At 34.6% G+C, this 24,586-nt stretch overlaps 2 protein-coding genes and 1 long non-coding RNA gene across 4 annotated transcripts in view; 1 reads left to right on the top strand and 2 right to left on the bottom strand.

Moving 5' to 3' along the window:
• DISP1 (dispatched RND transporter family member 1) overlaps positions 1 to 24,586 on the bottom strand; it is a 166,296-nt gene that overhangs the window by 120,433 nt on the left and 21,277 nt on the right. The window lies entirely within an intron of this gene.
• On the top strand, positions 124 to 303 carry LOC116558988. The gene is made up of 2 exons (XR_004272261.1): positions 124 to 191; positions 229 to 303. It is a non-coding gene; the product is annotated as an uncharacterized LOC116558988 (long non-coding RNA).
• LOC116558986 overlaps positions 17,182 to 24,586 on the bottom strand; it is a 29,281-nt gene continuing 21,876 nt past the window's right edge. The window contains exon 6 of one of the 2 annotated variants that reach the window (XM_032289345.1): positions 17,182 to 22,926. The gene's annotated coding sequence lies outside the window, so the exon portion shown is untranslated. The remainder of the gene's footprint in view (positions 22,927 to 24,586) is intronic. The other variant, XM_032289346.1, reaches the window with a different exon arrangement.

Below are 24,586 nucleotides of genomic sequence, written 5' to 3'. Positions count from 1 at the left end.
TAAATTTAAGGCACATCATGAATTTAAGGCCCAAGCTAAATGACTTACCTACCCCATCCCATTATAAGCCCCAAATTCTCTCTCATTTTCATCCTCTACTTACCTCCTCCCCCAAACTGGTAAAGTAATGGTTTCCTTTGACCTAATAATTACTGTATCTAATTTTCACTTAAGAGTTATAATAATAGTAGGTATTAAGAGGTGGTAAGAATTCTTCATGAATAGTAGGTATTAAGAGGTGGTAAGAATTCTTCATGAATTCTTTAACAGTCTCATTTTAAAAGCTAGAAAAGATTAAGAAAATAAAATCCTTCTATTTTTCTTTATAATTATCTCATCATCTACAATTTATTTTGTTCTTTTGTAACCTGAATCAACTAATCCTTAAATTTATCATCAGCTTTTAGATCAGTTGCTCATGGTTTCTCTAAGCTTTGCTAGCTCCTCAGAGTGAAAGAATTCCCTTGTTAAAATGAGGTGCTTGAATCAGGTCTTGGTTACAAAAGATATTAATCTGGTAGTGCCATAATGAAAAAAATAGAAGTTTATAACATGAACAGCTGACTATAACACACACACCTAAACTGAGAAAAGGGCTAGTATTTTGTTTTCTCCATTCCAAAGACACTCAAATTATTACTGGTATTTTTTTCACAGTTTTTTAAATGACTGCTATTTAAATTTTATATAAAGAACAACTTTGTTAGTGCTATGTGAAACCTATGACTAATAGACTTCTAGTAAATATTTACATCCAAAAATATTTTTCTTTTATTAGTACCTGCGATCTAAAACAAATAAATAGCCTCTTAAGACCATAGACATCCCTAATGTTGGAAAATTACAGGGGCATTTACACTTATTTGGGGTTATTGAAGGCTCAGCAGCCTTACAACTTCACAAAATGCAAGTCTTAAAAATTCACAAAATGCAGAAGTTTATTTTTTCCTCTTTTACATAAAAATTGTAATTACACTAAGCAATTCATATCTTGGCAAAAGAAAGGTTAAAGTCTTAATCAAGGGCATTATGAGAATTTCTTAACTTTGTTTTCACATGGAAACAATATTTATCTTGAATTGGTGAATATATTAACTGTAACTAGTTTGCTGCTAAATATATTTGCAAATATATATATATATGAATCTTTTAAAAGATTTCTAAAATAAAATAAATAAAATCTTTAACATTATGTGAATCAAGAATATAGGCAATTGGAAAATTTTGATCCCAGGGAAAGCACCTCTAAACTTTAGCTTCAATATGCTCCTTTCTGTATCTCTGTTATTACTGAAGAATTTTAATATATTAGAAATTATCAGAGTAGAGTCAATTCACAGCCGGATCATCCGTATTTTTCTTCTATGGGAAATTCTACTAACTGACATCACTGTTCTAAGTTCATTTCTAAAAAATCATGAATACAAAAAGCTATAAATAAATTTATTAAATCTCTTTAACAAAAAAAATGATGCTTCATGTAACAAATTAAATAATACAACAATAAATGAAGGAAAAGTTAACAATTCCTCTCCCAAACTCTACTTCATGATATAATGAATATTATTAGCCTGGTTATTTCTTTAGGTTCACTCAAATATATACAAATATCACATCCATAAACATATGCATATATAAAAACATATACACACACACACATATGTAGAGTTTTATTTTTTCATGAGATAACACGTTACTCTGCAACTTGCCTTTTTCACTTCTGTCATGGCTATGCCTTCAATCAGTAAATACAGAGCTATTTGAGCCATTTTTTTTTTTAAGAGATGAGGGTCTCACTATGTTGCCCAGGCTGGACTTGAACACCTGGGCTCAAAGAATTCTCCTGCCTCAGCCTCCCAAGTAGCTGGGACTATAGTCAAATACTACCATGCTTGGCTAATCCAGTCTTTTCTTAATACGTGCAAAAACATTACTCAGTATAGACACAATATAGCTTAGTCTCCTCCTAATCACTCACCCTCCTCTTGACAGAGGTTTTCAGACCCTTTCCAGGTGTTTGCTCCAAACCTGACATTGTTAAAATTCCCCTTTCTCTTTGAAACTCCCTCTCACTAACTCCCTCTGCAACAACCAACTGGCCTGAGCATTAGGGAATAGAGAAAAGCTTAGTTTAACCAATTTTATATTTAAGGCTGCCCCTCAAAGCCCTATATTTTAATATATATCATTGCCTAGATAAATCTATACCAAGAGATTGACATATTATACGGCAGTAAGAAGTCCATTATTTACAACAAAGATACACTGACAGAGAACCATAAAACCCAGGCTCTATTTCTAGCTTTGCCACTAACTATTGATGTGACGTTGACAAGTTACTTAACTGGAGGTCCGTTTCCTCCTCTGAACAATAAATTGCTTGAAGTAGATACTTTCTAAAGTCCCTCCACACTGAAGTCAATGATAATATATTGTTTAACAAATGCAGACTTTATGATAGCCCAGAGAGAGGAGTCTACTAAAAGAACCTTTGTGTAACTTGCAACAAAGGGTTTCCTAACAAATTAACCACATGAACAATATTAAAGAAAAAGTATTTTAACAACTAAGAAAGCAAGCCACTTAAGTACCTCCACAAGAACATTATAATTACCTATTTACAAAGAATATGCTAATCACAACTATAATGGTCAATTCATTGAAGCAGCATGTCTAAAAATCTCATTATTATATATGTTTGACTTAGTTCCAATTATTACATATCTTGAAAATAATAAAAATGATTTCTTTTAAAAATGTTCAACAACCATCAAGTAAGTTGGGCTCTGCTTCCGCCTAAGCCATTCAGTCTCTTGATAAAGCTTCTTCATCTCTAAAATTAAGAAGTAAACCAAAAGCCTCTAAGATTCATTGATTCATTCAATAGATCTTTACCAAGCATTTAAAATGTGCCAGTTGCACATAATAGATGCTCTGTACTAGGAATACAATTGTGGAAAAGAAACATGAACGCCACCCTAGGCATTGCTAGGATGGTATAATTCTAAACCATTCTGCACTTCAGATGGTTCTCTAATCTAAACTGGTCCTCCTCTTCATTGGACTGAATTTAATTAAATTTTACTATATGTCTTTTAAAAAAGATTCATGTATTTTTTTGCAAATATTCGGCTGCATTCTTAAAGACAGAAGAGAGTTCTATCAGTTTTCACTTCAAGTGGCAAAGAAGCTTGCCAAACTATAACTTTATAGGAAATGAGTGGCAATGAGTTATTTAATATCCATAATTACCTTTAGGTCATTTGTGTTATTAAAATATACCTGGATTTTAATTTGCTTCATCTTTATCTTAAAAACATACAAAGAAGAAAGAAATATAAAACTATCCCAGGAATATCATGTACTGATCATATTTCTGAGGCCCAATTCTCCTGTAAAAGGCAAGAGGGAAAATAAAAGAAGCCACAGAAAAGGCTGACGGTGAGGATAAAGGGAATGATGGAAAAGAAATGGCATTTGCTCCAGCCAAAAGAACTGGAAAAAGTACCCCAACAGTTCCTCTGCTCACCCTCTGCCCAACATTCATTTATTTTCAAAGGAGGAAAAGAGCAAGCAGGCAGAGCCAGACATCCACCTACTGAGGTCAACACTGACCCTCAGTTACCTGAGGTGGCCAGTTTCCTTTCGCTTAGCTACTTTTACCAACTGTTATCTGTGTTGTTGTGTCTGTACTCCTACAAGAAGATACCACATGACTGTAAAACCCAACAGGGAGCCGGCCCCTAAGGGAAAATTCAAGGAAACCAAAAACATAACTGGCTAAAAGTGCAAAGACAATTTGGGAGATATGCCAAATATACCCATCTGTTATAGTTAATATTCTGTGTATATATAAAAATCAGTAGTAGTGGACTGATGTTAGAATAAATTCTATTTATAGAGATAAACCAAAATAGGGAACAGGGAATATATGATATGACAAAACCACTTTGCCCATAGAAAAGTACTTTTTAAACAACAATTTTCTATTTTACCCTTAAATGTCTACACTTAAAAGATGCAGAATATATCTTTGCTTATATATACAGAACTTTGCTTTTAAAATTTTAATCTAGGAAAATAAGACTTTGTATAAACTGCAGCATTTCAGTTTTTCTTTAAATAGGAAAGGCTTTTAAGATCGGAGTGCTTTAAATGTTTGACTTTTCTATTAATTTTAAAAAACCCACTCCCTCTTGTAAGTATGGGAAGGGGCAACTTAATGTTTCTCTACAGGGTTAAAGATGTCATGCTGGAGAACGTTTTCTTGAAAACAAAAAGTAATCAATTCCCAGCCAGTTTTGTGGAGAAGTCTTACTAATACAAAACTAACCCCTTTTCCAACCTTTTCTACTTCTCTGCTAGTATGATTCCTGACAACTTATACATTTTTAATTCTATACCATAAGTTATAATGCATATGATACATTTAATATAATTTAGGTAACTAGAAAAAGCAAAGACAGAAAAGGATAGAGCCCTTTTAAAGCAAGCTTCTAGGAATAAAAGAACAGTTTATGAGCAAGGACTTGTTAGTTTTAATTACATCAGAGAGAAAAATTGACCATGTTTCCTGAGGTTTAAAAGGCAAAAACAAAAAACAACAAAACAAAACTATCTCAAGAGTTAGCGTCATTAATGGCTATACTAAATTGTAAATCTATAACCTTGGAGGGTATGGGTGAATGAAACCCTATTGTTTTTCCCTAGATTACTCACAGAGTTAATAATATAATTTGGGACTGAGTCTTAAGGTTATCAGAAATTTCTAGTCATTTGCTCATAAGTTGCCTTCAAGCATTCTTGTTTATAGCAGCTTAATAAGAAGCAGCAGCAAAGTGGAAATTCTTTTTGCCTGACAGCAGGTGGTATAGGAAGAGAATTCAAATGAAGAACATATTTCACATTGCCGGAGCTGACAAATGTGAAAAATGTGCCAAACTCTGCAAGCTACAGTTTTCATAATTAGAAATGCTGAAATCTTTTCAATAGTGTTGCCCATATCAAAGATTTTTTTAAAAACAAAGGAATTATTTTAATAGATCAATTTTATCATTACTTATGACTTTTTCTTATTGAAAAAAGGATCGACTGTTCATATTAACTGAATTTATCAGGATTCATATTTAAATGATGAAAAAATGAGAGTATTCATACAGAGTCATTTCTCATGTGGTTCAAAAATATATAATAAATATATTGGCAAGAAGAGAGCTATTTACTCAGCAAAGTTTTATTCAACATCTACTAATACCTAATGCAAAGCATTGGCCACAGCAGTGAGAATATATACTAAGATAATGCCATAACTATGTATTCACTCATTCATTCAAATGCTTAAAACACATATCAATTACTTCATGCCAAGGCTTGGACAAGATACTAGGGATACAAAACAATACCATATAGCCAGATTTCTCACTGTTGGAAATGGGAGTTATGAATATGGAGAGAGACCAGAATGAAACCTGGAGTGCTGGATTTGAACTGGAATAGTCAATATGAACTCTTAGTTTAGCTATAGAACTTTAATTTAGACATACACACATTTCTGAGCTTGGTCCCTGAGAGATCTGAGAGAGTCTAAAGAAAATGCTATTCATAGCAATGAGCATACTAAGCACCTAAATCTTGGTTTTATAATACCATTCTCCATTAAAAGGAACCAGGCCATAGCAGAAGAAAAGTTGACTCCAGGCTTGGGACACAGAAAAGTACAGGAAGGACCTAGAATATCTTATTACACCAAAAAAGATAAAAATTATCAAAGAATGTTGAAGACAAAGCAAAAAGACAAAGGAACAGTTTGTAGGGACTCCGACTGACCAAATCTGGAAAGCCTTAAGCATCAAAATAATTACTCACAGTAATGGATTATAACTCATTGAATAAAATAAGAATCTATGAATTCAAACTAATATAAATAAAAAATTAAAAAAGGAAGGTCTTCCTTATAGTAAAATGCCAACTAATAAATGTAGAAGAATCAAATAATGGATGCTAAAATTATTGAGTATAAGTTTCATAAATGAAGGACGAAATATTTACAGTTTCAAAGTATCTCCCCACAGATCTTGTTGTTGTTGTTGTTGTTTTTGAGATAGGGCCTCATTCTGTCACCCATGCTGGAGTAGCATCATGGCTCACTGCAGTCTTGAGCTTCCCCTAGCCCCGCCCTGCCCCCAGGCTCCGGTGATTCTCCCACCTCAGCCTTCCTTTCAAGTAACTGGGACCATAAGCATATGCCACTATGCCGAGCTAATTTTTGTATTGTTTGGAGAGACAAGGTTTCACCATATTGCCAGGCTGTTCTTGAACTCCTGAGCTCACGCAATCGGCCCACCTTGGCCTCCCAAAGTACTGAGATTGCAGGTATAAGCCACCACACCCAGCCCTCTCCCCACAAATTACACCAAGGAAAATATGGCAACTTTCCCCACTTTTTTCTAGCAATCACTTTCAACTATTTCAGCTATCTCTAACATGCCTGTAACTGCTTTTTAAGATTTAATATCTCAGGCATTAGGTATTGGCTTTCTACTACAGAAGATGTGGATTTGGCTCTCCTGTAGTATTCATCTTCCCTGCTTTCTCAATGTAGTCACACTACAATTGTTGGTTAAACCAATATTTAGTGTTTTACATTATTATGACTATCTAAATATTATTCCCAAGTGAATCACTTAAAGAATAAATGGGGCCAGGCTTGGTGGCTCACGCCTGTATTCCCAACACTTTGGGAGGCGAAGCCATGTCGATCACCTAAGGTTGGGAGTTTGAGACCAGCCTAACCAGCATGGAGGAACCCCATCTCTACTAAAAATACAAAATTAGCCAGGCGTGGTAGTGCATGCCTGTAAGCCCAGCTACTTGGGAGGCTGAGGCAGGAGACTCACTTGAACCCAGGAGGTAGAGGTTGCAGTGAGCTGAGATCATGTCACTGCACTCAAAAGAAGAAGAAATACATTTCCTTTATTGAAGAAAAGTTTCCTTCTGATTAGCTGTCTCTTTTTAAAAATTTGCTTAGTTTTTCTATGCCTCTTCTCAACAAGACACAAGGATAATTTCAGTCGCAATGTCTGAAGACCTACTATGTGCACAGACTGTTATAGACACTGAATAAATAGTGAACAAGACCAACAACATATTCCCTAACATCCCAAAATTTACAGTCTAGGTTATAGAATCAACTAGAAGAATTAATTTATCCCAAACTCTATCTGGAACTCTTTCTACTACTCAAATATTGAAGAGCATAGTTTTCCCCTAATTGTATTTTATCTTACAGCTCCATTGTATTTTCTATAACTTAGTCTTTTAAAATCTACTTTTGAGAAGATAGTCTCAAATTTATCTCCCAACCCTTCTACAGAATTAACAATTTTTGAAATATCCAAGAGCCTTTATTTATTCTTTGAATGATCCCATCTAAAGTATCCTGTTATTCTTTTGTAGATATAATATCTTCTCTTATCTCTGAGAATTTTAATTACAGCTTTTTAAAAATTTAAGTTCTGGGTTACATGTACAGGATGTACAGGTTTGTTACATAGGTAAACGTGTGCCATGGTGGCTTGTTGCACCTATCAACCCATCACCTAGGTATTAGGCCCAGCATGTATTAGGTATTTTTCCTAATGTTCTCCTGCCCGATACCCCACCTCCCAACAGGCCCCAGTATGTGTTGTTCCCCTGTCTGTGTCCTTGTGTTCTCATTGTTCAGCTCCCACTTATAAGTGAGAACATGTGGTGTTTGGTTTTCTGTTCCTGTGTTGCTTTGCTGAGAATAATGGCTTCCAGCTCCATCCATGTCTCTGCAAAAGATATGATCTCATTCCTTTTCATGGCTGCATAGTATTCCATGGTACATATGCATCACATTTTCTTTATCCAGTCTATCATTGATGGACATTTGGGTTGATTCCATGTCTTTGCTATTGTGAAAAGTGCTGCAACGAACACACATGTGCACGTATCTCTGTAACAGAATGATTTATATTCCTTTGGGTATATACCCAGTAATGGGATTGCTGGGTCAAATGGTATTTTGGGTTCTAGATCTTTGAGGAATCACCACGCCATTTTCTACAATGGTTGAATTAATTTACATTCCCACCAACAGTGTAACAGTGTCCCTATTTCTCCACAACCTTGTCAGCATCTGTTATTTCTTGACTTCTTAATAATCATTATTCTGAATGGTGTGAGATGGTATCTCATTGTGGTTTTGATTTGCATTTCTTTAATGATCAGTGATATTAAGCCTTTTTTCATAATTTATTGGCCACATGAATGTCTCCTTTTGGGAAGTATCTGTTCATGTCCTTTACCCATTTTTTAATGCGGTTGGTTTTTTTCTTGTGAATTTGTTTAAGTTCCTGGTAAATTCTGGATATTAGTCCTTTATCAGATGGATAGATTCCAAAAACTTTTTCCCACTCTATAGGTTGCTGTTCACTTGATGACAGTTTCTTTTGCTGTGCAAAAGTTCTTTCATTTAATTAGATCCCATCTGTCAATTTTTGCTTCTGTTACAATTGCTTTTGGTGAATGAAATCTTTGCCTGTGCCTATGTCCTGAATGGTATTGCCTAGATTTTCTTCTAGGATTTTATGGTTTTTGGTTTCATATTTAAGTCTTTAATCCATCTTGAGTTAATTTTTTGTATAAGATATAAGGAAGGGGTCCTTATACCTTAAAAAGTATCAATTTTAACTTTCCATTTTCTGCATATAAAACACAACTAGACTTTCTTTTGGGGCCAGTACAGATACAATAGATAATAGTTCTCCCAGTACCATTTATTAAATAGGGAATCCTTTCACCATTGCTTGCTTTTGTCAGGTCTGTAAATCAGATGGTTGTAGATGTGCAGTCTTATTTCTGAGTTCTCTATTCTGTTCCACTGGTCTATGTGTCTGTTTTTGTACCAATACCATGCTGTTTTGGTTACTGTAGCCTTGTAGTATAGTTTGAAATCTGAAGTCTGGTAGCAGATGCTTCCAGCTTTGTTCTTTTTGCTTAGGTTTGTCTTGGCTACATGAGTTCTTTTTTGGTTCCATACAAATTTTTAAATAGTTTCTTCTAATTCTGTAAAGAATGTCAATGGTTGTTTAATGGGAATAGCATTGAATCTATATATTATTTTGGGCAATATGGCCATTTTCATGATATTGATTCTTCCTGTCCATATGCATGGAATGTTTTTCCATTTGTTTGTGCCCTCTCATTTCCTTGATCAGTAGTTTGCAGTTCTCCTTGAAGAGGTCTTTTACTTCCCTTGTTAGCTATATTCCTAGGTATCTTACTCTTTTGTAGTAATTGTGAATGGGAGTTCATTCATGATTTGGCTCTCTGCTTGTCTATTGTTGGTGTGTAGAAATGCTTGTGATTTTTGCACACTGATTTTTGTATCTTGAGACATTGCTGAAGTTGCTTATCAGCTTAAGAGGTTTTTGGGCTGAGATGATGGGGTTTTCTAGATATAGCCTCAAGTCATCTGCAAACAGAGACAGTTTGACTTCCTCTCTTCCTATTTGAATACTCGTTATTTTTTCTCTTGCTTGATTCCCTGGCCAGAACTTCCAATACTACGTTGAATAGGAGTGTTGCGAGACGGCATCCTTGTCTTGTGCCAGGTTTCAAGGGGAATGCTTTTAGCTTTTGTCCAATTCCAAAGTCTATAATCTTAATTCTTCATTCTATAACACACTGTTTTTCTCTTTTTCATTTTTTTTTTTTTTTAGATTTGTAGTCTCACTATGTTGCCCAAGCTGCAATGCAGTAGCTATGTACAGATGTGATTATGATGTACTATGGCCTCAAACTCCAGGCTTAAGGGATCCTCCACCTCAGCCTCCTAACTAGCTGAAAGTCATGCTGTTTTTAAGTATCAGTTAAGACCGTTTAAAATGCAAAATGAATCCAATCTGGTCTGATTTGAATAGAATGATAACTGGTGATAACATTTTGAATGTTTCTGAAAGTTCTATTACTAATATAGGCCTGGCATGGTGGCTTACACCATAATCCCAGCACTCTGGGAAACTGAGGGAGGCAGATCACATGAGGTCAGGAGTTCAAGACCAGCCTGGCCCCATCTCTACTTAAAATACAAAAATTAGCCAGTCATGGTGGCATGTGCCTGTAATCCCAGTTACTCAGAAGACTGATGCAGGAGGACTGCTTGAACCCGGGAGGTGGAGATTGCAGTGAGCCGAGATTGTGCCACTGCATTCCAGTCTGGGTGAAAGAGTGAGACTCTGTCTCAAAAACAAAAAAGGATTATAATAAATATAAAAACATATTGTACACTTAATTCAATATTCTTGCCCCAAATCAAGTGCAATCAATGGATATTGTATGATAGGGAACAGTTGCTTTCCATGACACCAACTTCTAAAATTTAGGGGCAAATGCCTAATACTTTGTTTTTCCTTAATACCCTACTATGTGTCTGTATCCCACTGTTGTATGTTTATCATCGAGTTCCTATCCATACTAACCCTAAAAGAAAGTCTAGTTGTCTCAGTGTGGAAAAGGCCAACTATCTCCACTTGCTCAGGCACATTATCACTAATTTCTTGTAGGAAAAGACAAACGCTGCCTTCAAGTTCAGAAAAGGAAAATGAAAAACAGTAAGCACCCATACCTGGATTAGGAATGAATGGCAGCAACGCAGCCTGGAACTATTAGTTTCATCTGGGCCGGAAAGACTCTTAAAACAGGAATTTTTGGCTGCAGCTCTGCTATTTGCTGAGAATTTTGAAAATTAAACACTGATCCACTAAAAGTAGAATGTGCTTATGTAATTCACAGTAACACGTAGTCCCTTGCAGCTAAAGGTTTATATATCTAATAAAGGACTACATGTCAAAATAAAGTTCTCAATATTTCCATTTGAACTCTATAAAAAATAAATGACAGTGACACCAGCTCAAAATATTCACACCCTGGGGCTGCCACGCTAAATAATTTAATATCTTTCTGAACAGAAGAATCTTTTCCTCCAGGACACATTTTTCAAAATATTAAATGTTCTGTTAGTTTAGCTCTCCTCTTGCAAGCAGCTGCATTCTTTTGTTTTTGAAACTGGAGAATGATGATCTTGGCTCTCTTAAAATTGGAGAAAAATTCCAGTCGCATTAGATGGGAAGCATTCAAATCACATACTTCTATAGCTTATAAATTATAGTACTCTTAAAATTATGTGAAATTAGAATTGGTCAAATTATCTTCAAAATTTGGGAAGAAAAAAATTTTTAAATAAAAAGGGAAGCACTTCACACTAGCAAAATTAAGCTAGTCAACTCTTCAAATTTCATTTCATTAAGCATGTAAGCATTTAGCAACCAAATTAGATTAACTGTGAAAATCATAAAGCGCTGGTATAATGAAGAATTGGTCCTTAACATAAGAAGTATGGTGACATAGCTGTTATCTGCTAGTACATAATAACGATTTCCATATGCTAACCCTGCAAAGGGTAAGACTCATTATTGGCTAAAATATGCTGCTTTCTAACTAGTTCAGTTTGTTGCTTATATATATATATATTCTTCCTAATGAAGATAATAAGTATTTCCATTTAGGAACATAATTTTCAGGGCTTTCAAATATTGTTTAAATCTTTCTTTTCTAACAGATCTTAACTAGCTCCCAAGGCCTGGAACTCAAGTGTTATTTGTTCCTGCTTTCCTTTCTACAAAAAGGTTTGTGTGAGGAGAGGGGCAGATGGAATGGCAGAAGAAAAGAATAAGAGCACAGGTGAAAGGTCTCAATGTGGCTCCTCGTCATATATGATGGGACCCCCAAGAAGTGGTACGCAAACACTAACTCAGGAAGATTCTATGACAAGTAAAAGCTAGTTTATTGTCTTCAAAGTTCTTTGCTTTCCTTTGTATCTAGTAGAAGTTTCCTAGTTAATAGGATGTGGGGATGAGACCCCCGTCCTTCTTGGCAAACTTATTCCCACTAGTAGTATTGAGATTTCTCTGAGGAGCCCCAGAGCTCCCTAGACAAGTTTGAAAATGATTCAGAATGAACTATCCCACTTCCCCAGGCAACACAAAAAACTGTTAGGTCTCTAAAGAAGCCACTCTACTGTTCCCCAAAATCTTGTTCATCCCAAGCAGTTAGGTATACCCATTTACCTCCTTAACATTTGGGTTTCAAAGCACCGTATTCTGAGTGGACATAGTATCTGCCATTTTTGATGGAAAAAAAGCAAAACACTGAAAATTTAGGCTTAACTATAGGATTCCCAATTAGGAGGACACTGAAACTCAGCAGTTCACCACCTTTAAAATAAAAGGATCAGTGTCCAAGTGGTATTCCTTAGTACCCAGAATTCAGAACTATCTCCAAAACAGTGTCTCAAGAGCCCTAGGGATATGGTTTGGCTATGTGTTCCCACCCAAATCTCACCTTGAATTGTAATAATCCCCATGCTGCAAGGGTGGGACCAAGTGGAAGTAATTGGATCATTGGGGCAGTTTCTCCCATGCTGTTCTCGTGATAAAGAGTGAGTTTCACAAGATCTGATGGCTTTACAAGCATGTGGCATTTCACCTGCTTGCACTCATTCTCTCTCCTGCCACCCTGTGAAGAAATGCCTTCCACCATGATTGTAAGTTTCCTGAGGCCTCAGCAGCCATCCAGAACTAACCTCTTTTCTTTATAAATTACCTAGTCTCAGGAAGTTCTTTACAGCAGCATGAGAAGGAACTAATACATCTAGCTTCTATGATTCAGCCTTGTTAAGAGGTCTGTGAATCAAGGAAACAAAGTTATGAAAAATAAAGCTCTTGTAGTTTTTCCACTTTATAGTCTGTGGACAACATCTTGCCATGGTGTTTTCTTTCCAGAGCAAATTTTATGTTTCAAGGCACAAAAATTTTGATGAGAGTTTCTTTTCTTTTTTTATTAATTGACAAAAACGTAGATATTAATGGAGTACACAGTAATGTTTTGATACATATAATATATAGCAATCAGATGAGGGTAGTTAGCATAGCCATCATCTCTAACATTTATCATTTCTCTGTGTTGAGAATGCTCAATATCCTCCTTCTAGCTATTTGAAACTATATATTATTGTTAACTATAATCATCCTACAGCAATACAGAACACTAGACCTTAATCCCCCTATCTAGCTGTGATTTTGTATCCCTTAACAAACCTTTCCCTATCACTCCCTTTCCCCATCCTTCCCACCCTTTGGTATTCTCTGTTCTACTTTTTACTTCTATGAAATCAACTTTTTTAGCTTCCACAAATGAGTGGGAATATGCAGTGTCTAATTTACTGTTCCTGGCTTATTTCACTTAACATAATGTCCTCCAGCTCCATCCATGTTGCTGTGAATGACAGGATTTCACTGTTTTTTTATGGCCAAATAGTATTCCATGGTGTATATATAATATACTTTCTTTATTCATTCATCTACTGTTGGACACCTAGGTTGATTCCCTATTTTGGCTATTGTGAATAATGCTGCAATAAACATGGGGGTGCAGAAGTCTCAGTGATATAACATTTCCTTTCCTTTGGATAAATTCCCAGTAGTACAATCACTGGATCGTATGGTAGATCTATTTGTAGTTTTTTATTTTTATTTTTAGGAAACTCGATACTGTTCTCCATAGTAGCTGTACTAGTTTACATTCGCACTAACATGTAAGTTCCCTTTTATACACATCTCCACCAGCATTTGCTATTTTTTATCCTTTTCATAATAGCCATCCTAATGGGTGGATAATACCTCCAATGTGAACCTGGCAGTTCTTTTCTAAACAGCCAAAAATCACGGCCTTCCACCAACTTCATTATTAAAACACAGAAAACAAATTAATAGAGACTAAATAAAAGGCTCTCTTTTTTCTATGAAATAACTAATGGCATTCTAAAGCAAAATTTACTGTTTCCGCAGACTCCATTTATTTCTTCATTGCACATACTACTATTTGCATATGAATACATCTGGCATATATATACAAATATATTTGTTTTTCTCAAATAGTCATTATTCACTATTGTACACCCAAAGCCCAGCACATGCTAGGCACTCAGTTCACTTTTGTTAAATATGTATTTGGCATTGTGTTATCTAAGCTCCACATGCTAACCCAAGGTTCATCACTAGTGGCTAAAAAAAGGAAAGGGGAATACACAAGGTTTGTGTTTGTTCATTTGGTTTGATTATTCCCCTGTAGAGCCAAGGTCTTAAAAACAGGCATTTTATTTTTGAGGTCAGAATTATCATTGCAAAGGTTAAAGCAGTGCTATTTTCAAAGGAATAGTTTCCTTCTTTAGACATTTAAACATGAACAAGATGTGTAAAGAATGACTTCCTGGGTTATCTCCTTTTCCTAGAGGAGTTCTATGTTTTTCAGGCTGTCATGATAATTCATGTGAATGATGATTTTAGTTAAGAAAACAACTTTGGTGCCAGGCACGGTGGCTCATGCCTGTAATCCCAGCACATTGGGAGGCCAAGGTAAGTGGATCACTTGAGTGCAGCACCAAGATCAGCCTGGGCAACAGCATGGTGAAACCCAGTCTCTACCAAAAAAATTTTAAAAATAATTTCTTAAAAACCCCATAAAACAAACAAAACACAACTTTGGGTCTTTGGCCAACTAGAAAAATATATACTAAAAGTCTAATGACTGTTCTGTTATAGAAAGCTTTAAAAAAAAAAAAACCAAATGCTGTCAATTTGGAATCTTTTTCTAGTGAATTTATAACTAATTTTAAAACATTATTTTTCTACTGGATAATTAGCTTCTAAAATACCAAATGCTTTGGTTCCATGATGACTTGGGCATTTCACATAGAAATGGGAAAAAAATTAAAATGAGAAATATTTACCTTGTTTTAAACTGAGCTAGCCATTTGTTAATGAATATCTGAAACTGGGAAAAAGAACTTTCAGGGAATGCACAATACAAAAAAAGCTTTAAAAACAAAGTTGTTGCTTATAAATATTAAAACATAACACCGTAATCTAATATTATGATACAAATCCAGTGTATATGCTGAGAAACACTTTTTCTTGTATAGAAAAGTTCCCTAATACCAATAAGGTAAATGGCAAAGAGGTTCAACAAATCAGCTGGGAGGGAAGGTTTGCTATCTCCTATCAAGCAATGGTTCTTAAACTCATAGAATTAGTGAAATCCTCTGGAACCCTGTAAAGAACTATGGAACCTCTCCTTTTAAAAACGCACATTCGGCCAGGCATGGAGGCTCATGCCTTGTGATGTAAGCACTTTGGGAGGTCTCAGGTGATGCACCCACCTCCACCTCCCAACGTGCTTGGATCACAAGGCTTGGAGTTTAGTAGAACTCCATCTCTACTAAAAATAGAAAATTAGCCAGGTGTGGTGGTGCATGCCTGTGATCCCAGCACTTGGAAGACTGAGGTAGGAGAATCACTTGAACCTGGGAGGCAGAGGTTGCAGTGAGCTGAGATTGCACCATTGCACTCCACTCCAGCCCAGACAACAAGAGCCGAAACTCCATCTCAAAATAAGTAAATAAATAAAAATGCAGAGTCATAAAATTTTGTATCATTTCAGAAATTAGTAGGTCCTCTGAAGGACATTAGAGATCTCAGGTTAAGAGCCCTGTGGCAGAAATACACAGACATAGGCACATGAAATAAAGAGTGGCCATTGGGTCTGTCAGATAAAAGATAGGAGTCGGCACTATTCGCAATAGCAGAGACAGGGAATCAACCTAAATGTCCATCAATGACAGATTGGATAAAGAAAAAGTGGTACATATACCTCATGGAATACCATATAGCCATAAAGAAGAATGAGATCATGTCTTCTGAGGGTACATGGATGGAGCTGGAGGCCATTATCCTTAGCAAACACAGGAACAAAAAAACAAATATTGCATACTCTCACTTATAAGAGGAGGCTAAATGATAAGAACTTATGAACACCAAGGAAGAAACAATAGACACTGGGATCTACTTCATGGGGGAGGGTCGGGGAAGAGAGAGGGGCAGAAAAGATCACTATTGGACACCAGGCTTAATGTTTGAGTGATAAAATAATACATACAACCAACCCTCGTGACACATTTACCTATTACCTATATAACAGATCATGTGTACCCCCAAATCTAAATTTTTTAAAAATTAAAATACAGTGGAAAAAAGAATAGGAGTTGGAAGATGGAAAATTTTAAAAGAAAAACAACAACATGGGGTAAAGTGGAGAAAACAGAGGGTTTAAAAAGAGAGAACGGAGTTAGTGAAACAGAAAAAAAAAAACCGAATGGTTAAAAAACTAAAGAGAAAGACACAAACAATAATAATCATGATCAACAGGGTTAGCATGAGAGAAAAATGGAGGGAAAATGCACAAGGAAAAAAATCTACTTCTGTTGAACTTTACTGCCAGCATTTATTAAGGGTTTCTCGTGTGCTAATAACATGCTAAGCATTTTTTACGTAACTAAAATTTCAGAGAAGCCTTATGGGGCCTAACATTTTACAGCTTAAGAAATTGAGCCAGAGAAATGTTTAGAATACTGTTCAATAGCCTAAAAAGTGACAGAGTTAGGATTTAAACAAAGCTAGCCTCTCAGTCTTCATTAGCCATATCCATTATACATCCTGTCTTTCTAACATTCTAAAAGGCATCTCTAGACCTCTCCTGTTTGTGTTTCTTCTGAAGACAATTTGCTGATAAGGAAGGTGACACTAGAATAAATTGTATTTCTTAATAGATACGGTACCAGAATCTAAATTAAACTCAGATTGAGATCCAAAACTGTTATGATCTTCATTCCAACTGAAATGGTACCTTTATTTGGGTTTTTAATTTTTAGAAATTTCATAATTTCACTTGTCAAAATATTTAATGTACACGTACATTAGAATATTTTCAAAAGTATACACAGAAATATGGCCTGTAACTGTCCACTAGTATTTGCTAATACTCACTAAAGTACTTCAAATTCCACAGCCTCCTGCTAAGGTCCATGTTTGTCAGATTGGTTGCCAGCTGTTTTGTTTTAGTTATTTTTTACAATACTGTTTTGTCAACGCTGCCGTCCCTAATCATGGATACATTCTTTTTAGCTACATTGATCTTGAAAGGTTTATGTTACACAGATTTGGTCTATTGCACCTCAGTGTGGTTTGCATTTAGACAGCCTTCTTTTTTGTACGAATACTAGGTTTAGAAGTAACTTCGTTCTTCTCAGATTTTCAGTAATTGGTATTTTTCACATGGTTACTTGTGCAAAAAATATAATGTATGCTTCAAAGGGGGGTTGCCCCTTGACAATGTGTTTCTCTTTTATAAGTGAATGGTTGAAATAATCTTGTCACAGGTGTGGAACAAATAGAGAACAGATGCTTGGATTAAAAATGCACTAATTTGATCTTATAAAAATACAAATTCATTACCTGATGGCAGTCAAAGAACTGAAAGAAACATTCAGAGAAAATAACACTAGAATACTAGTGCTGAAATGACCATCATTTTATTAATATGCAATATAAACACATTCACTATTGAGGACTACAGATGGAATACATATTAAAAGCAGAAAATATACAAAAAGATGCATTCCAAAAATGTGATTTTTTGCCTTCTTCATGGTTAGTATTATATAAGGATTTGGTGAGGTACCAACAAGCACTTTGGGACATAGTTCATGGGAAGTCAGCATAAAAACACTATTTAAGTATTCTCATCCCAACCCTCTATTTAGAAAAATGCCTTAGTGAATGTGTAGAGCTCTGATATAAATATTTCCACATTAATGGAAGACAACTAAGTACACTGGTATACATATATTAGCCCTTTGCATGTTATTTATATTTATTTGTTTATATGTGTGTTTCCCCAAACAGTCTGTGAGCTGCTCACAGTAGATATTATATCCTATTCTATGCCCAAACCCTGGCACAGTGAGGTGCTAAGTAAGTATTTGTTAAATGAAATAAGACACAGTCTCTGCCCTCAAAGAGCTTGCAGTCTAGAGCATCTGTAAGTCTAAACAACTTTATCTAATATTGGACATATTTTAAAACATAATTTATCTGTATATAAAGCCTATAAACTTTTGCCACTCCATACGCAGAGTATAAAAATTAAATATCCTACACGTTTTTGTTTTTTTAAAAAGCCACTACTTACTATAATTTTTACTTTTTTGTAATTTACTTTCCTATTGTTTGTAGTTGATTCTTTTTACCCTGAGATGCTAATAGTCGCAAATGCATGTTGACCATTTTATACTACATGACTGGTACCACACTATTTTATGTACATTCTCATTTAATGCTCACAACCACTCTAGGCAATAAATACTACACTATCCCACTATCAGGCATGCAATTTAAAAAACAAACAGATAAGTGGAACAGAAGAGTATAGTAACAGAACAATGGAGAACAGGATACAATGGAGATGGTATTTCAAATCAGTGGAGAAAGGATAAATTAGTCAAAATAATGTTGAAATAACTAGTTATCCATTCAGAAAAATAAAATATAATTAGATCCTAAAATACTCTCCAAATAAATCTCAGGTGTACTAAAATTAAAATGTAAAAAAAAAAAAAAATAGGTTCACAGAAACCAGGGGAAAAAAAAAGAAAAAAATAACAAAAGCCATAAAAAGTACTAAGAAGCTATATTTTCATAACCTTTGTGACAAAAAAGTCAGAAACCATTAAAAAAGGGAAAGATGGACAAAACTGACTATTCACAAGTTTAAAATTCTACATAGCTCTTTCCTTTCTTCTATTTTTTTAACCATAGGGCTAATTTAAAAAAAAAAAAATTCTTGGGAAAAACTTCCCCCTTCTCCCTTCCCTTTCATCTGTTTCCCTTCTGCCTGGGTTGCACAAGGCTTTTGGGGATGGGAGCTGGTGTGTCTTGGAGCAAGAATTTGGGGCCAGGTGCAGCCAGGAGATTCATTACATACAAATAATGGAGCAAATAAGTAAATATATTGACTTAATAGAAGCCAGGTTTCCACTGCAAGAAGAGGGAGTTGCAAACATGGAAAGGGAAAAGAACAGAAAAGAAATAATCTATTGGACTGGATTGGAATTGGAATTGGAGGTATAGGTGTAAACTTATTGTTATTTATAAAGATGGTTTGATCTAAAAAAATCACATGTGTACTATCTACCTTCCTGTGTGCATATGCACATACACATTTTTATATGTGTAAATATAAGCTCTGTCCACTGACAAAACCTAAAAGAAATGATGTCTTCATAGCAATGAGCACATCTAGTATTCACATCTTTGTTTCTAAATATCATTTTCCACTAAAAATAACCAGGACCCTGGAGTGAAATGGCTGAGTACAGGGCTAGACCAGGGAAAGTATAAGATGCACCTAGAATATCTTATTATAACAGAATTTAAGAAAATTCTCAAATAACTATAAGACATGTCGAAAGGACACAATAGTTAGCTTAATGTATGTCATTTCCACTGACCATGCCTGGGATAACATGAGCATCAAAATGAGTAAGGATAATACAATTTTACCTCTGTGGAAAGAATGAGATGAGATGTCTGCATACCTAGACAAAGACTGACAAAATATTCTTATTAGTGGTCAAGTTGTATTGGAAACAGGGGAGGGAAATACAGCAGAAGCCACTTTAGTGGCATTATTTTTTTAATCATTATTTTGCATAGTAGATATAATAGTTTTACTCTATAAATACTGTTGAGAAGCTACAAAAATTAACACAATGGGAACTTTGTAATAACATAAAAAATTAGTTATAGTGAATTAAAGAAAAGATGTTTTCACTAAGAATCTGGCTATTCCTCAACATGTATACATGTGGACAAGGACTGAAAGTCCTGCTATCACATAAACTCAAGAGTTTGAAAACAGAACTCCACTCATCACAATGGAGAATGATAAAACTTCCCTTTGTCCTATATTCCAGTTCTGGTGGAACCATAAGCCTTAGACTCATCTTTACTTCTACCTCCATGCTCCCTCCCCATCCAATTCATTCTGTTTCTAAAATGCCATCAAAACTCTCCTCTTCCCTGCTTTTTTGATGTGCAGAACTGCTATCCTACTTCTAGTCATTATCAACTCATATTCCCTGTCTTTTCACTCTTTTCATTGGAACCTCCACACTGTCACTAAAGTTGTCTTTCTGTACAAACATTTTCAAAACACAGATAAAATCCATAGTCAACATACATAAAAATTAACTCAAAATGGATTATAGACATAAATGAAAAAGCTAAAAACTATCAAATTTCCAGAATAAAATCTAGAAAGAAACCTTCAAGACCTTAAGCTGGGCAAAGATTTTTTTAGCATACAAAAAGCACAAGCCTTGCAAGAATAACAACTGATAAAATGAACTTCATCAAAACAAAAATGTCTGCCAAGGACATTAACTAGTCACTAAAAAATCCAGATTCACTGTGAATTATTTTGAATATTAAAGTATGTCAAGTGACTAATATATTTCCAAAAATTAAACTCCAAAGCAAATTTCTACCCAAAAAGTTATCATAGAGGGGGAAAAAAGTAAATTATCTTGTGATAGCGGTGATATTAATTAAACTGCCTTGTTGAAGTACTGATAGAGCCGAAACACACAATAACTACACGTAAACAAATTAGTTCACAATCATAATAAAAATAATTCAAAATGACCTAAACATATTGTTTAAATATCCAGAAACTCATAAAGCACAGGATTAAGAAATATTTATTGTGCTAATGTAAACTGCATTGCAAATCTACATAGTGTTTCCAAAGCACTTGTTGAAATAGATCTAATATTTGTGAAATTTTTGTCTCTTATATGGAAAAAGTACCTAAGTCAAAACAACTCTGAATAAAAAATATGCTAAGATTTTTTTTAAAGAGTCCTTTAAAGCAATAGTATCTATGGTTAAATGTCAAAACAACATATAAATCATTAGATTATATTTACTATCCATCTAATTATTGTCTTCCACTTCTTTTTTTGCTTTAGGGTGACAAACGAACTGAAGAATCCATTTTGAATGCACTTACAATACTTCACTGTTCCTTTCTTCAGCATTTACCAAGAGCAAAGTAAATTAATTTGAATATTCTTTAGAAGAAAAATCATTTTTGCTAAACTCTTTAGCACTGCCAAAAACTAGCAATGGCAAAAAACACAATTACGTTTGCACCAACCTAGTACGTTAAGAGGAGATTTGACCTTTTTAACACTACATAACAAAAAGTCATTTTACCTTAATAAAAGACAATTAGCAATTTTCCTGAAATTTAGAGTCAAAAAGTTAAAGCATTCCATTTTATTAAAGTCAATTGGCTAAACCCTAACTGTTGAATTTGAAGTTTTAATTGTTACCCAGCAATTTCTATCCTTTTTTATATCGAAAATACCTCTTTATGGTCTACAACTAAATTGAAGCAATTGTTGAAGACGCTGGGGAGTTACTCCAAACCTCACTTTGCGTCACAGTATCTTATACTATTCACACAGAAGTGCAATTATCAATACAAATCTCATTGTAATTGTTCCATTCTGTTTCCTTGTCACATGGCACAATGCTGCATAATGCATTTTTTGCATTCAGAAAAACTCAGTGTCTCACTTAGAAACAGCTTTGAAAATTGGATCGTGGCCTATTTGTAATTGATACTAAAGCTTAAATACCTTTCCAGCAAAATTACACTAACTTCAAAATACTCAGGGATTAACCATTAAAATGTTTTTGTTTCGGTTACAACACTAATGAACACCAAATGTTAGAATTTGTTCTAATGGTCTAATACATCAAGGATTTTCTTAAAAGGAAAGGCTGGATCAGCTATTATATAACTAAAGGCAGATTAGTCAGTACTGATATAGATAATACTTGAAAGATTTAATACTTAAGTGAACAATCAAGCATAAAAAGTTTAATTCAGAAAGTCTGTCAATTAGACTTTTTTTTCCCATAAAAATACCAAACTCCCATTTTCTAAGCTACACTTGAAAGCCTTGTTTCTTTCACTCCTTACACAAGCCACTTAACCTTCAACCTGATCTCCCCATTCCTATAAAATGAGGTGATGCTGCCATGCTTTCTTGTATCACAAAGGAATAAAAAGAAACAAAGGAAGCAAAAAGGAAATTAAGGGAACCTCAACACATGGGGTCTATTAAAGCCTGGTAAGAACAGCTGAGATGATGGAATTTTAGGAAACAAATATGTAAATGCTTATAATAGAGACTATTTTGATGATCATTACATTTGGCATTGCACCCCACCCACAATGATGGAAAGTGAACATTTAACAAATGGTAGATAACACTGCTAGAGTGATATTTAATGTGCCACCTGTTAAACTGGGCAATTTATAATCTCTAGTATTCACAACTCTTTAAGGTAGTGTTTTGTTTAGGCCACTAGGTAGACTAATCAGCTGTAACAAATAAATACAAAAAAAACCAAGGGCTTAAATAAGATAGAAATTTATTTCTCTCTCACAAAACAGTGCAAGAGTAAGTAGATAACCTAGGGTAGGGGGAGACAGCTCTGCTCCAGGGAACCCAGACAAGCCGGTCAGTTCTGCTGTCTTCATCATTTGGCGTCAGTCTCTGGCTCCAAGGCCGCTGCTTTAATTCTTGTCATTTCCCAGCCAAAGAAAGAAAAGAGGACATCCAGGACAAATGGCTTTTTCTTTAAGAAGATGACCCAAAAAGTTGCCCACATCTCTTCCTTTCACATCTCAATGGCCCAAACTTACTGGGCCCAATCTACCAGCATCTACCTGGGAAATACAGTTGCACTTGGGTAGTCACAGGCTAGCTTAAACTTCAGACAGGACTAGAAATTTTATTTCTGAAAAGAAGAAAAGCAGAATGGCTACTGGAGTGTATTTGGCAGTCTCTGTCATAGGCAGGTAGTATAATCCCTATTAAAGATAAGAAAATTGAAAATCAGGGTTACTTGCCTAAGGCCACATAGCCAGTAATGATTAAGCCAGGATTCAACTCCATGTTCTGTCTCTGGATCCCACACTATTGCTGAGTAACTATATATATATATATAAAATTATATGTATATATATAATTATATATATAACTTAAAAAGAATATATAGGTATATACACACCAGCTATGTATATACACACTATATATTCTTTTTATATATATACACACTATATATAAATTTAAAAAGAATATATATGTATATACACACACGTATATATATTAATGAATATATGAATATATACACATGTGTGTATATACATATATATTCTTTTGTACTTTCTTGCTCAACTGGATGATTGAGCAAGGTTTTACATATATATATCTATATATATATAGATATCTATATATATATGTATGTATATATATATTCTTTTTTAATTTCTTGCTCAACTGGATGATTCTAACCAAACAGTCTTGGGTGTCCTCCTTAATACTATTTGTTTTATTACAAATCGTCCTTCCCTTAGGTGGAAGGGACCTTGATATTTAATTCTAACTCTCTCATTTTACACAAAAAGTATCTAAAACTCAGAGATTAAATAAGTTGTTTAAGGTCCCACAGCCAAGTACTGAAAAAAAGGGCAAGTAGAGATCCTAGGTTCCTGATTTTCATTCCAGTGCTCCTTTCACTATGCTATTCTATCTTCTAGTGAAAATAAAGTTCGTCCTGTCATAATTATAGTCATTCCCAGATGTTAAATGGTTTAAAATAATTTTTTCTTCCAAACGATAAGAAAGCACTAGTTCCAAGCGGACATTAAAGTTTGGTCACACATGACTACTTCTGTACATTTACTGAGAATTCATCAAGTAATGTTATATTTGGACTAACATAAAGCTACAGGAAGAAACCTTCACAGTCACAGTAGTTTCTCTGTGTGTCTCTAAAACCTAGCTTGCTCACTTACAAACATCATGAGAGTAAAAGAATTTAAGCCTGTTTTTTTTTTACCCCAATTATGTTTACCTTTATTTCGTGATCACTAAAAGATTCTGGTACCAAGTGTGCCCTCAGAAAATGAAAACAATTTATTTCTCCTATCTCAAAAGTCAAAATTATTCATATTCCACTTCAAGCTCTATTTGCTACTACTATCTTAAATACAAAATAGAGATCTAGAGAGTCTGTTGAACTAATGTTTAAGTAAATGCCAAGGTTGCCTAAAAGTAGTATAAAAACTCATCATTGCACACAAATTCTTTCCAGCTTATCTCCTTCCTACTCCAAAACAGACTACCTACTGAGATGATTCCAAATGCAACCTGCTATTTTGCTTTCATACAAAATACATTTAAAATCATTTGGTAAAAAAATTTAAATATTTCTAAAGAAACAAATTATTCACATTGTCCATATCATATAGCATACTTATTAGACTAATGTAATTATTCACTGTGTCCGTATCATATAGCATAGTAGTGCTCATCAAGATTGGAAAATCAACTGTATTACCAAAGACTTTTTTAAAAAAAGAAAAAGAAAACCTCAATACAGAGTGAATATGATATAAAAGGGTTGTCTTATAGTCTGAATGAATCAAATTTAGTGTAAGAGAACCATTAATTATGTCAAGTATACAA

This window comes from Sapajus apella, unplaced genomic scaffold (genome assembly GCF_009761245.1).
Source record: "Sapajus apella isolate SASKATOON/1434 unplaced genomic scaffold, GSC_monkey_1.0 scaffold22, whole genome shotgun sequence".
NCBI lineage: Eukaryota > Metazoa > Chordata > Mammalia > Primates > Cebidae > Sapajus > Sapajus apella.
This window is presented reverse-complemented; position numbering and strand designations above follow the sequence as displayed.